Source organism: Tenrec ecaudatus, chromosome Y, assembly GCF_050624435.1.
Source record: "Tenrec ecaudatus isolate mTenEca1 chromosome Y, mTenEca1.hap1, whole genome shotgun sequence".
Taxonomy (NCBI): Eukaryota; Metazoa; Chordata; class Mammalia; order Afrosoricida; family Tenrecidae; genus Tenrec; species Tenrec ecaudatus.
The window spans coordinates 7,012,606-7,025,043 of NC_134549.1; positions in this window are offsets into that span (position 1 = coordinate 7,012,606).

The following is a 12,438-nucleotide window of genomic DNA, read 5'->3' on the forward strand; positions in this document are numbered from 1 at the left end:
ATAGGGGGACCCTAGATTCAAGATGACAGCCTACCCTTGGTCATCCTTGAGTTGGCTTGACCTATTCTAAGCTGTCCTTCAGGAAAGCAATCCTGATCAGAAGGGTGTGGGCCTCTTTATGGTGGGGCAGTCTCATTGCTCTAAATGGCTGAATACCATCAGGGAGAATACTTCTAATAAGCTTGCTTCCAAGTGTGCTACATTTTTTTTTACCATGTGTTGCAAGCAGTGCCCTAGGTGGGGCATACAATAAATACGTGAACCAACTTGGGGAATATTCTTTTGTATCCCACATAGAAGAGTTTTATGTTTGTTTGTGTTTTACAACAACAAAAAAATATAAATGTTTTTTGTAAACACCAAGGGTTTAATTTGTGTTTCCTTTTCTTTTTTTAATTCAATAAATCTTTTTATTGGGGCTCATACAACTCTATCACAATCCATACATACATCAATTGAATAAAACACCCTTATACACTCATTGCCCTCATCATTCTCAAAATTCGCCATCCACTTGGGTTTCTGGAATCAGCTTGTTTTCCATTTTTCTCTCCATCCCCACTCCCCTCTTCCCCCTGCACCCTTAATAGTTCATAAACAATTATTTTATCTTATCTTACACTGCCCGGCGTCTCCCCTCACCCACCTTCCCATTGACCATCTCCCAGAGAGGAGGTTACACATAGATCCCCAAGATCGGTTCTTCCTTTCTACACCCTCTTCCCTCCCAATGTCGCCACTCCCACCGCTGGTCCTGAGGGGTGCATTCTTCCTAGATTCCCTGTGTTTCCAGATCCCTACTACACCGCTGTGCATCCTCTGGTCTAACCAGGTCCGCAAGGCAGAATTGGGATCATTACAATTGGAAGGGGAGGAAGCGTTTAAGAACTAGAGGAAGGTTTTGAGTTTCATTGTTGCTACACTGAACCCTGGGAGACTCATCTCGTCCCCACGACCCCTATGCAAGGGATGTCCAGCTGTCTACGGATGGGCACTGGGTCCCCATCACGCAGTCCCCCTCATTCACGGTGAAGTGATTTCCCCCCATGCCTTGGTTGTTTGAGACTTGGTCCCCTCAGCCCTTCACGATCACACATATTGGTGTGCTGCTTCCGTGTGGGCTCTGTTGCTTCTGGATTAGGTGACCGCTAGTTTACTTTCAAGCCATTAAGTCCCCAGACGCTGTATCTCTCAATAGCCAGGCACCATCAGCCTTCTTCACCACACTTGCTTATGCACTCATTTGTCTTCAGCATTTACGTGAGGAAGGTGATCACAAAATGACTCTTTGTTGTTCCTTGGTGTCTGCTACCTGGTCCATTCAACACCTTGTATTCACTTAGGCTGTGTGCTTCTTCTCTGTGGGTTTTGTTGCTTCCGAGCTAGATTGCTGCTTGTTTGACTTCAAGCCTCTAAGACCCCAGATGCTGTATCTTTTTTATAGCCGGGCACCATCAGCTTTCTTCACCATGTTTGCTTATACACACGTCTGTTTTCAGTAAACATGTCGGAGAGGTGGGTATCATGGAATGACCATTTAGCTGGGTAGGTGCTAGTTTTTTGAGGAAGTGTGCATGAGGAGGCCCAATGTCCACTTGCTACCCTATTACTGAACCTAAAAATATACGCACATAGGTCTATTTCCCACATAATCATAAATATATATACATATGTACATGTCTGTATTTAGGCTTCTCTGTATGCCCTTTGCCTCCTACTCCTTACCCCTATTTCTTTACGCGTCCCTCCCGTCCCACTAGCACGCTCAGCATTCATTCTCCTTTCAATAATTCCTCTCAGTTACTTTGCCCTTGGTCGCTCCCTACCCGTCCTCCCATCCTCTCCCTCCACTGGTTTTGAACCACTCATTGTTCCCTTGTCCCTGTGTTGGCCAACACCTCCTCCCTACCCCAACCTCCCACGTTATCATGCCCCTCTGGGACCTTTGGTACCGTTATTCTCTCATTGTGGAGCTATCTTATCTAGGTGGATCTGCAGATACAGTAATATGTGCATACAAATGCAGATGCGCCCAAGTGGCACATAAGAACATGGCATCAGAAGCACCAACACTGACACGCTGATAGGCAAAAGAGCCACTAACTTACAAAATTTACAAGGTAAAAAAGACAAAATGCAAAGACAGCAAAAAAGCAAAATAAATTATTTAAAAATATATTAGTAGTTCGAGGTCTGTTTGTTGGCCTTTAGGAATATTTTCTGGATGAGTTGTGTGGAGTGGCACGTCCTGACCCAAAGTCCATCCTTTATACTCCCTCGGGATCTCTTTGCTCTGCTTCCCCCACTGCTCCATTGGGCAACCCCATTGTTTGCCTCAGTGTGCTGGGGTCAGCTCAGTTGCACATCCCCAACTGTGTCTCAAGTGCTGTCCCATTTAGGGTCATGGGTCGGTGCAGGATGTCACATCTCGCAGTGTGGCCAGCTGTATGGTGCTCTCTGTAGGCTGGGCCCTTCGAGCTGGGCTATCATCTTCTGAGCTTTGTGGACCCAGGTGTACTCCACTCCATCCTTCCTCCTTCCTTTGTTTCAGCTTCCTTCTGGGTGTGGTGTGGCGTGTCAGTTCATTTCCCACACCAGACGATCATTTTCTGTGGTACTCCCTTGGAATGTGGGGGTTGGGCTAATTCTGGATTTGGCCAGCAGATGTTCCAGTCTCTGTGTGTATCCCTCCGTACTTTACGTTGCCCTCCTTTTTTGGTGTGTCATGGTGTGGTCCATATGCATGTTCTAGTTCTGTGGGGACACAACTAATCCTCTCCCCCGGGTGTGTTAGTGCCCTGTTTTTCCCCATACCATCCATTTGGATTCTCTCCATCCCGGTTATCCCTCCCCCTGCTCCACTTCCACTTCCCCTTCTTTATGCTGGGCTCTCATGTGCCTCCCTAAGTGTGGCCTGCCCTCCATCCAACTATTTTTGCTTCCACCCGTTTATTGAGAGATAGGTGTTTCTTCTATTTCTGTCATGCTGAATTTACTTACCTCGGGAGACTCATGTTATACCTGTCCCTTTGAGTCTGGCTTACCTCACTTAACATAATTCCTTCCAGCTCTTTCCACAAAATAACGTGTTTCATGTGCTCATCCGTGCTTTTCAGTGTTGCATAGTACTCCGTTGTGTGGATGTGCTGAAGTTTACTAATCCACTCATCTATCGATGGAAACTTAGGCTGTTTCCAAGTCTTTGTGATTGTGAATTGTGCCACAATAAACCTTGGAGGGCATATGACTGGTCTTGTTTTATTTGCTGCTTCCATTGTGTATATGCCCAGTAAAGAGATGGTTGGGTCATAAGGTAGATAAATTTCAATTTTCTTTAAGTATCGCCAGGTTGCTTTCCACAGTGGCTGTACAAATCTATACAACCACCAGCAGTGGAGAGGTGGGGGGTTCCTATTCCACCACAGCCCCTCCAACACTTGCTCTCTGATTTACTGATCTAGGCTAGCCTCAGGGGTGTTAGATGGTATCTCATGGTTGTTTTGATTTGCTTTTCTCTTATGGCTAGGGACTTTGAACACTTTCTCATATGCTTATTGTCCATATGGGTCTCCTTTCTAGGGAAAGTTCTTTTCAGTTCTTTTACCCATTCCTTGGGGGGGGGGGGGTTAACTGTTTTCCTCTTTTTGCAGGTCATGATGTTGTTGTAGATTTTAGTAATGAGACCTTTGTCCGATGTGTCTACTAAAAATCTCTCAGTCTGTGGGTTTTCTTGTCACCCTCTTGGTGAAGGCTTTCGAGGTGCACACGTGCTTTATTCTTATTAGATCCCTTTTGTCGATTTCCAGTTCACTTGTGTGTGTACCCTTCCCTATTGCAGTGAGTCTATGAGCTCCCTAGGTCACTGTTCTAAGGTTAGTCCCGATTCCCTCCTAAATGATCCTGATGGTTTAGGGTTCAACTTCTAGGTCTGTGATCCACCTTGAGTTATTTCTTGTGCATGGGGTGAGGTAAACGTCTTGTTTCATCTTTCTACATGTGGATATACATTGTTTCGAGCACCACTTGTTAAATAGGGCACCCGCTTCCCACTTGATGTTTTGGGGACCCTTGTCGAAGATCAGTTGTGTATATGTTGATTATTTTACTCCTGGACTTTCTATTCTTTTCCTCTGGTTTGAGCGTCTGTCGTTGTGTAGGGCGAGTCCTCCAACTGTATCCTTCTTCTTGAGGAGTTCTCGGCTAATTCTGGGTTTCTTTCCTCTCCAAATGAAATTGGTGATCAGTTTTTCCAAATCTTTGAAGAAGGTTGATGGTATTCGACTTAGTATAGCCTTGAGCTTGTACGGCGCTTTAGGTAAGACTGTCATCTTTACTATATTTAACCTATCAATCCATGAGCAGGGGAGGATCATCCATTTGTGGAGGTTGCTTTTGGTTTCCTATAATAGGGTTTTATAATTATGATTTAGTGTTTTTGTTAAATATATCCCTAGGTATTTCAGTTTGTTCTTAGCTACTGTGAAGTGTACTTCCCTCTTAATCGCCTCTTCCATGGCCCTGACCGATGTGTATAGAAAACTTACCGACTTCTGTTTATTGATCTTGTATCCTGCTACTCTTCCGTATTCCTCTATGGCTGTAAGTACTCCAGCTGTGGAGCTTTTGGGGTCTTCAATGTATAGGATCATGTCATCTGAAATAGCGATAGTTTCACCTCCTCCTGTCCCATTTGAATCCCTTTGATGTCCTTCCGCTGTCTAATGTTGTTAGCCAGAACCTCCAAAACGATATTGAATAGAAGTGGGGACAGGGGGCATCCTTGTCTTGTACCCTTTTTCAGTGGGATTGTTCTTGTCTTTTCTCCATTGACTATGATGTTGACCTTTGGTCTTTCATAGATAGCTCATATGAGCTTGAGGAACTTGCCTTCCAGTCCTGTCTTCCTGAGTGTCTTGATTAGGAATGGGTGCTGCATGTTGTCAAATGCTTTTACTGCATCTATGGATATTATCATATGGATCTTATCCCTTTTCTTCTCAATGTGGTGTATGATATTGATAGATATTCGGATGTTAAACCATCCCTGCATCCCTGGGATAGATCCTACCTGGTCGTGGTGGGTGATACGTTTTATATACTTTTGTATTCTATTGACCAATATATTATTAAGGATTTTTTCATCTATGTTCATTAGAGATATTGGTCTATAATTCTCTATACCTGTGGGGTCTTTGCCCTATTTGGGTATCAAAGTAATGCTGGCTTCGTAAAATGAGTTTGGGGGCTTGCCGTCCTCTTCTATATTATGGAATACTTTGTGGAGTATCAGTGTAAGCTCTTCCCTTAATGTTTGGTAAAATTCTACAGTGAAGCCATCTGGCCCTGGGGTCTTTTTCCTTGCTACCAAGGATGACCCTCTCTATGGGTTTGTTGAGGTTCTTGATCTCTGTCTGAGATAATCTAGGAAGTTGTTTTTCCAAATATTATCCATGTCTTCCAGGTTTCTGAATTCATGAGAATTCAAACCTTCATATTACTTTGTAATTATCCTTTTTATCTCATTGGGGTCTGTTATTGCCCCTGATTCATTCCTCATCCTGGCTATTGATGCTTGCTCCTTTCTATCTTTGGTAAGCTTTTCCAGAGGACTGTCAATTTTGTGGATTCTTTTGTAAAACCAGCTTCTAGCTGCGTTTATCTTTTGCATTGTTTTCTTGTGTTCTCACAGGTTTAACTCCGCGCTGATATTTATTATTTCTTTTCTCTTGCTATTGGAGGGGTTGTTTTGTTGACTCTGTTTAGTTGTTGGAGGTTTTGTGTGAACATATCTGTCATACACCTTTCTTCTTTGTTCATATATGCATTTAATGATATCAAGCTACCTCTGATAACTGCCTTTGCTGTGTCCCATAAGTTTTGATACGTTGTATGCTCATTCTCGTTAGTTTCTAGAAACTTCCTAATATTCTCTCTGATCTGGGCCTGCATGTCGCAGGAGATTGTTGTTCATTCTCCACTTGGATGCGCTTGATTTTCTGGATGCCCTCTTATTAATCTCCAGGTGGTCTGAGAAAGTTGTCTGGATAATATCTATGTGTTTGAATTTACTCAGGCTAGACTTGTGTCCTAGCATGTGCTCTATTCTTGAAAAAGATCCACGTGGATTTGAAAAGAATGTAAAATGCTTTGCTTTTGGATGAAAAGCTCTATAGATGTCTGTCAAGCCCTGTTGCCTAATTACATTGTTTAGCTCTCTGGCCTCTTTGCTGAGGTTCTTTCCCAGTGAGCTGTCTTTCCCGATGGTGGAGTGTTAAAGTCACCCACTATGATTGTTGATTCCTTGATTTCGTCTGTCTTTTGTTTGACAAAATTCGCCGCACCATTATTAGGAGCGTAAATATTCAATATGCTAAGTGCGTCCTGGTTTACTGAACTTTTGAGCTTTATGGAGTGCCCCTATTTGTCTCCTTTTATGGTTTGGATCTTGAGGTCCATTTCGTTGGAGATTAAGATAGCCATTCCTGCCTTTTTGGAGATACCATTTGATTGGTAGACTTTCTTCCAGACCTTTATTCTTAGCATATTCTTGTCTGTGCGCTTAAGATGTGTCTCTTGCAGGCAGCGGATTGATGGATTATGTTTTCTAAGCCAGTCCTCCAGCCTCTTTCTTTTAATGTACGAATTGAGTCCATTGGAAATTCAGAGTGATTATTACTATCTCTGGATACATAGTTGCCATACCCTGTTTTGTGTTTTGGCTCTTTACCTATCTCCCTTCATAATTGTGTGCTGTGTTTGCATGGAGAGTTTCTATCATGTCCTCTTTTCCATCTGAGGCCCTGGTGTCCTGGTAATTGTTGCTGGAATGTTGGCTTCCAAATGGAGATGGGCTATATGGTGGTCTCCTGTTTGTTCTAAGTGGGGCTTGATCCCCTGGCCATAGTGAGTCAGCAAGTAAGTTCCGCAGGGTGGAGTGACTTGCAGCATATTGTTTGAATTCTTCCTTGTCCTGGAAGACCCTTGTCTTACCCTCTATCTTAATGGATAACTTGGCAAGGTACAGGATTCTGCTTTTTGACGACGTTGCTCCATTCTCTCCTCATCAAGGTATCTGCTGATAAGTCTGCGCATATTCTTACCTGCCCTCCTTTTGTATGTGACTGTCTTCCTTTCCCTTGCTGCTCATAAAATTCTATCTTTTTCCTCTAAGTTGGATATTTTTACTATTATATGTCTTGGCATGTTCTTCTTGGGACTTAGCTTAGCTGGTGTCCTTTCTGCTTCCTGTATGAGTGTCTGATTCTCCCTTGTTATGATGGGAAAATTTTCTTCCAGAAATACCTTTGCTATCTTGGCTGTCTAGTTGGGTGTTCTGTTGTGTTCTGTTAGACTGATTATTCGAATGTTATTCCTCTTCATAGCATGTGTCATTGAGCTCAGGCTGTCTTCTGTGTTTTTTTTTTTTAATTTTCCTATCTGACTGTTTTCCTTGATTGCTTAGTTCTGTTTGAGTGTCCTCGAGTTCACTGATTTGGTTGTCTGCCTCCTAAAGCCTAAACGTACGTTCTGTGACCTTGTGTGTGGCTTCTACTACCTCCTCTGTTAGTTTCTGCAGTTCCTTTTGATGGGTAGATTTCATTCCCTCTATCGTGGACTTCATCCCCTCTATTGTGCATTTTATCCTCTCTATCATTGCATGCTTATTCTGGGTTGCTTCCCTTAGCTCCTTTATTACTGCGAGCAGAGTTCTGAAGATTTCTTTCTGTGGATGATCTATATCTGTTTCTCCTATGAGAGACGTTAGGTCTGTTACTTTGTCTCATTTCTCTGGTTTTTTGGGGAGGGGCGGTTGGGAGTGATATGGTCTGTTGATTTTTCCTTGATCCTTTCATAGGCCCCATGCTTCTGGGAGACCAGGGTACCGTTATCAGTGTTACTGTTAAGGATTCTTTCAGGAAATAGCTTATGACCTACTCTAACGGTGGGTCAGGCGGTTGTGTAGGCCGAGTTCCCCAACGTCTTGGTGACCAGCAGCGGTTTCAGCAGCTGGGGTTGGGGCTGGAGACTCAGTGAGGGCCCTCAGACTGTTTTGACCTGGTTTGACAGGGTACCCTTAGCAACCTCCTTTTTTTTGATTTAGTAATAAAAAAGAATTTAAGAGATTAACAAGTACAAAATAGTTTTTAACAAAATACTGGGCAGAAGAAGAAAAAATGGAGAGAGACAGAAGGAGAATCTATAAAAGAGTTACAAGCAGTGATATTAATAGAGGTCGAAGGAGAAGAAAAGAAGAGAGGGGAGGAGAACCTATAGAAAAGGGACAGAAGAGAAATACTAGCAATAATGAAAAAGTAGGAAAAAAAGAGAGAGAAAATAGAGCACAGAAAGTAAAAGAAAGAAAAGATAAAAACCAGTGCTAGATAGAGGATGTATAAATGTGTATATCTAAAAATTTCCCCCTTCTTTTCCCTCTAAGCTCTGGTGATGACTAATAAACCGCGGAGTTGGGTGAGGCCTCACTGTCCCGGGACGAGGTGCTGATCTGGGCTCCAGACCCAGGCTATGTGGAGTCGGGGAAAATGCTCTTCAGATCTGCAGGCCTGTAGAGTTTAGCCTGTGGGTGGAGGCTACACAGGTGGGAGCAGCTTCCCACGGATTGGCCTCTTGCAGCAGCTGGAAAGTGCTAGGGCCTCTAAGAATACTGAGAGGGGGCACAGGCCACAGCACCTGCCTTCTATGGCGGAAGGGAAGGGCTTCGACAGGCTTAGGAACTGGCTCTGGGAATCCCACAGGGCCCCTTGGTGGTGAGAGCCGGCTGGAAAACAAAGATGGCTCCTGCAGGGACTGCAAAGCTGGGTCCCAGGCTCCCCAGAAGGCGGAATGTTTATTGCTTAATCTCCCAGGGCTGTGAGCAGGCAGGAAGGCTCCGCAGCGATGTGGTCCGAGCCGGCATGCACAGCAGTGGGTCAGCGGCAAAGTGCAGGGGCCAATGGCACCTGTCCTCAACCCAGGCTCAGAGCTCAGAGCCCCACGGACAGCCGCGGCTGTGGTGGGTATCTCCAGGGGGCAGTGGTGCCCATCCTCCATTCAGGCACAGAGCTCAGAGTCGCGGGGGAGAGTGGGGTGCAATGCCACGGCCACAGGAGTGCAGAGCTCTGTCACTCGTGCTCCCTTTTGGCAGGGACACCCACTCTTGCGCCTGGTGCTCGTAGGGGCCCTAGGCCAGCAGAAGCAGCGTCAAGAGCCTCTGCTCTCAGCGGAAATGCAGGGTTGGGGTAGGTGCAGGTTGGGCTATGGCTTGCACCAGTGCAGGGTCCCGGTCAGGAGCTAGGCTGACAGGGATGGGTGGCCAGGCAAAGAGTGGCTGTGTAGAGGTCCCTAGTAATGGTGTGGTTGGATGGTCCCCCGTGGGGGTTGCGGGGGTCACCAGACAACCCGTAGGTCAGTTACCCGAAGCTTGGATGAATGGGGGGAGGGCCATGTGCCCCAGGGCAGATCTCTCTCCTAGTGGGATCCCGCAATTGGGCAGCTGCTGTAGGGGATAATGCAACCTGCTGCGTGGGTCCAGGAAGGGCAGGCAAGTGACTCTGGTTTGGGGATGGAGCTGAGGCTAGTCACCAGGGCGATGGCGGCAACCTAGTGACTGGAGATGTCCCATGAATCCGGTCCTGTATCACCCAGGCCCCAGCTCAGAAAAAATACGTCGGGTGGGTCTGGGGTGCTGTCCCAGGGGTATATTTCACTCACCAGACCCCTGCAACTCAGCAACCTGGACACCCAACTCGCTTTGTTTGGAAGAGCTCTCAGAGTTTGCGGGTTCCCCAGTTGGCCATCTTTTCTCCCCATCTGTGTTTGTTTTTCTAGAGTGCATGTTTCTACATGTAAGTTTCTGGGTGAGATGTGTTCAGTTCTCTGGGGATTTCCATTTGGCAGCCTTTTCAGTCCCACTCAGAGGCAATAATAGCCTTTCTAGGGCCTCATATTTCCATCTGGACACTTCTCTGCACTCATATATGCTCTCAGGCTGATGACTCCATGATGGGCAGATCAACTAGAAGGGCCATGGAGGATAAAAATTAGGGAAAGTTGACTTCTCTAGTTCAAAGACCTGCAGTTATTGAGGCATTAATCTAGCTCAAAGCCAGAGAGTTTCATAGAATCCTTATCCATGGGGATAATATGTCCATGAGGAAACTACCTCCCAACACATAGGCTTACACAGTCGATCTCACCCTGGACCTGATGGCATGATACCCAGCCTCATCACCAAAGGCTGCCCATCCAAACTGCCCAAACCCTGGGAACCCTGGGACAGACATGTTGACCCATGACACTTGGCAACCCTTCCACATGGCTCAATGTGCGACAAAGCCATGTATTTAAGACACTATAAGACATTTTGTAAAGGAGTGCAGAGTGTAGGTTTTAAACATTCGATTAGTTGCATGGATTCATCAAAAGTAATCTCAGGTATACAATATAGTTTTGTCCGTTTGGATATATATATATTTTGAATATATATATATATATGTGTGTGTGTGTTTGGATATTTATATGTGTGTGTATGTATATATGTTTACTAAATCCCTATACTACAGCCCTGCTATAAAGGGGGTTCCAGCAACTAGGGACTCTACACAACAGGGGGTAAATATCCCTCTAGTCTGATGAGACTGCAAATTCTCCTGATGGCCTCCAATTTTCACTTGGGGTGGTTGATCACGTTGAATTGCTGGCCTTGTGCCTAGTCAATCTCAAAAGCACAAATATTATAGGAGACTACTTTTGTGACGGCAAACACCAAGTCAAATGTGTCTTCTCTGGTCATGGAATCATTTACCTGTACTCCCATGCAATGTTGTGGTACTCTGCCTAATACTTATGAACTCTCTTTTTTGTCCCTGTGAAAATCTATTTTCTCACGGGAAGACCCAGGTCAGATGGGCTCAGCGAGTGTGAGAGGACCAAACAAGTCCTGCCATATAACATTTCCAAATGTTCACAAATCAATAGACGTTTCCTCCATGGTATTCAGTGAACTCCAGTGGAAAGAGGGGAAAAGAAGGGGCATGTGAGGTCTTGATTAAAATAATTGGATAGACATTATCCATGGAAGCATCTAGCCTGTATTAAATTTCTAATAGGCATAATCGACACAATATTCACTCTGCCATTGTCAAACCAAGCTGCTACTATAGTCTTGTTGATATAAAATTCACATACCACATCCCTCCATCGTTAAAAGAGTTGCATATATTTCATCACCACCTGTTCTAATGCTCCGTCTTCAACATACTGTTTTCTCTCCCATTCCCTTTATCCTCTCCACCCGTCACTGATGATAGCATTGATTGTGTCTGCGCATCCACTCCTTCTGTGCTCCATAAACTGGAATACCTGACAGAACCACAAAAAAACAAAAAACAAAAGAGAAGGAAATAATAATATAAACAAACAATAAAGATAGAGAGTGAGTGGGAAACTTCCATCAACAATATTAAAATGCTACAGCATAAATTTCTACCATGGAACAATTGAGAATGATTTAAGTCTGGTGGAGACTGAGGTCGGTTCCACAAGAAACTCAACAGATCCACCATAATCCAGTTCAAAATCATCTCTATTTCACAACCAACCTGTTAATTCCCCTCTACTGTGGTCAGAGGGGATCTTCCAGAGCTTCATCTGACCAGATACTCTGTAGATGGAGTTTGGTTTACCACTGTGCTCCATATTTTTGTACAAATTGAATATTCCCAATTTAAATTCTGATACTTCTTCCCTTCATGTTTAAATTTTCTTATTGTCTTCTATGCATCACATATGCTAGTGTACCTCATCCATGTCAATTTAGATGACACCTTACGTATATGGCTGCTTGTTTCAATCCAAGCTCCACACTATTCCTATTGATAGTTCGGAACCATTTGCTGTTTTCAACACATTCATCATCAGTGTTCTTCATGGAGACACTTACTGAGCAAGGCCATGCTATAGGAACTCACTGTTGTTGGATTAGGACCTCAGTTAAGTGGGCACCGAGAATCTTCTGCTAGTCCACTGATTATGAAGGACCCTGGTTTACCTTAGTGGTCCTGTTAATATTTTTGTGGGAAATGAAAAAAGCAAACAATGCAACAAGCAAAACAAACAAGGCAAAACCAAGCCTTAGAAAATCAAAACATTGTCACTCATCCTCCTGGTATTATGAGGCAAGTTGCTGCTTTTTATACATTAAATTCTTAAATGACTGAGCTTTACATATATTGAACAAGGGAGTGGGGGCTGGGAGAAAATTTCCAGTTCATTATCACAAGGTTAGATCCTTGTTTCTGAGATCCATAAATGTCAGATCAATACAAGGTGAGTATTGAAACACTATGTATATGGTTATTCTGGGTCCCATGTCATTGGATTAAGCCGTGTGCCACATCTTGAGATACAACAACTGATATTTCAGTCCTTAGTCCAAAGGCT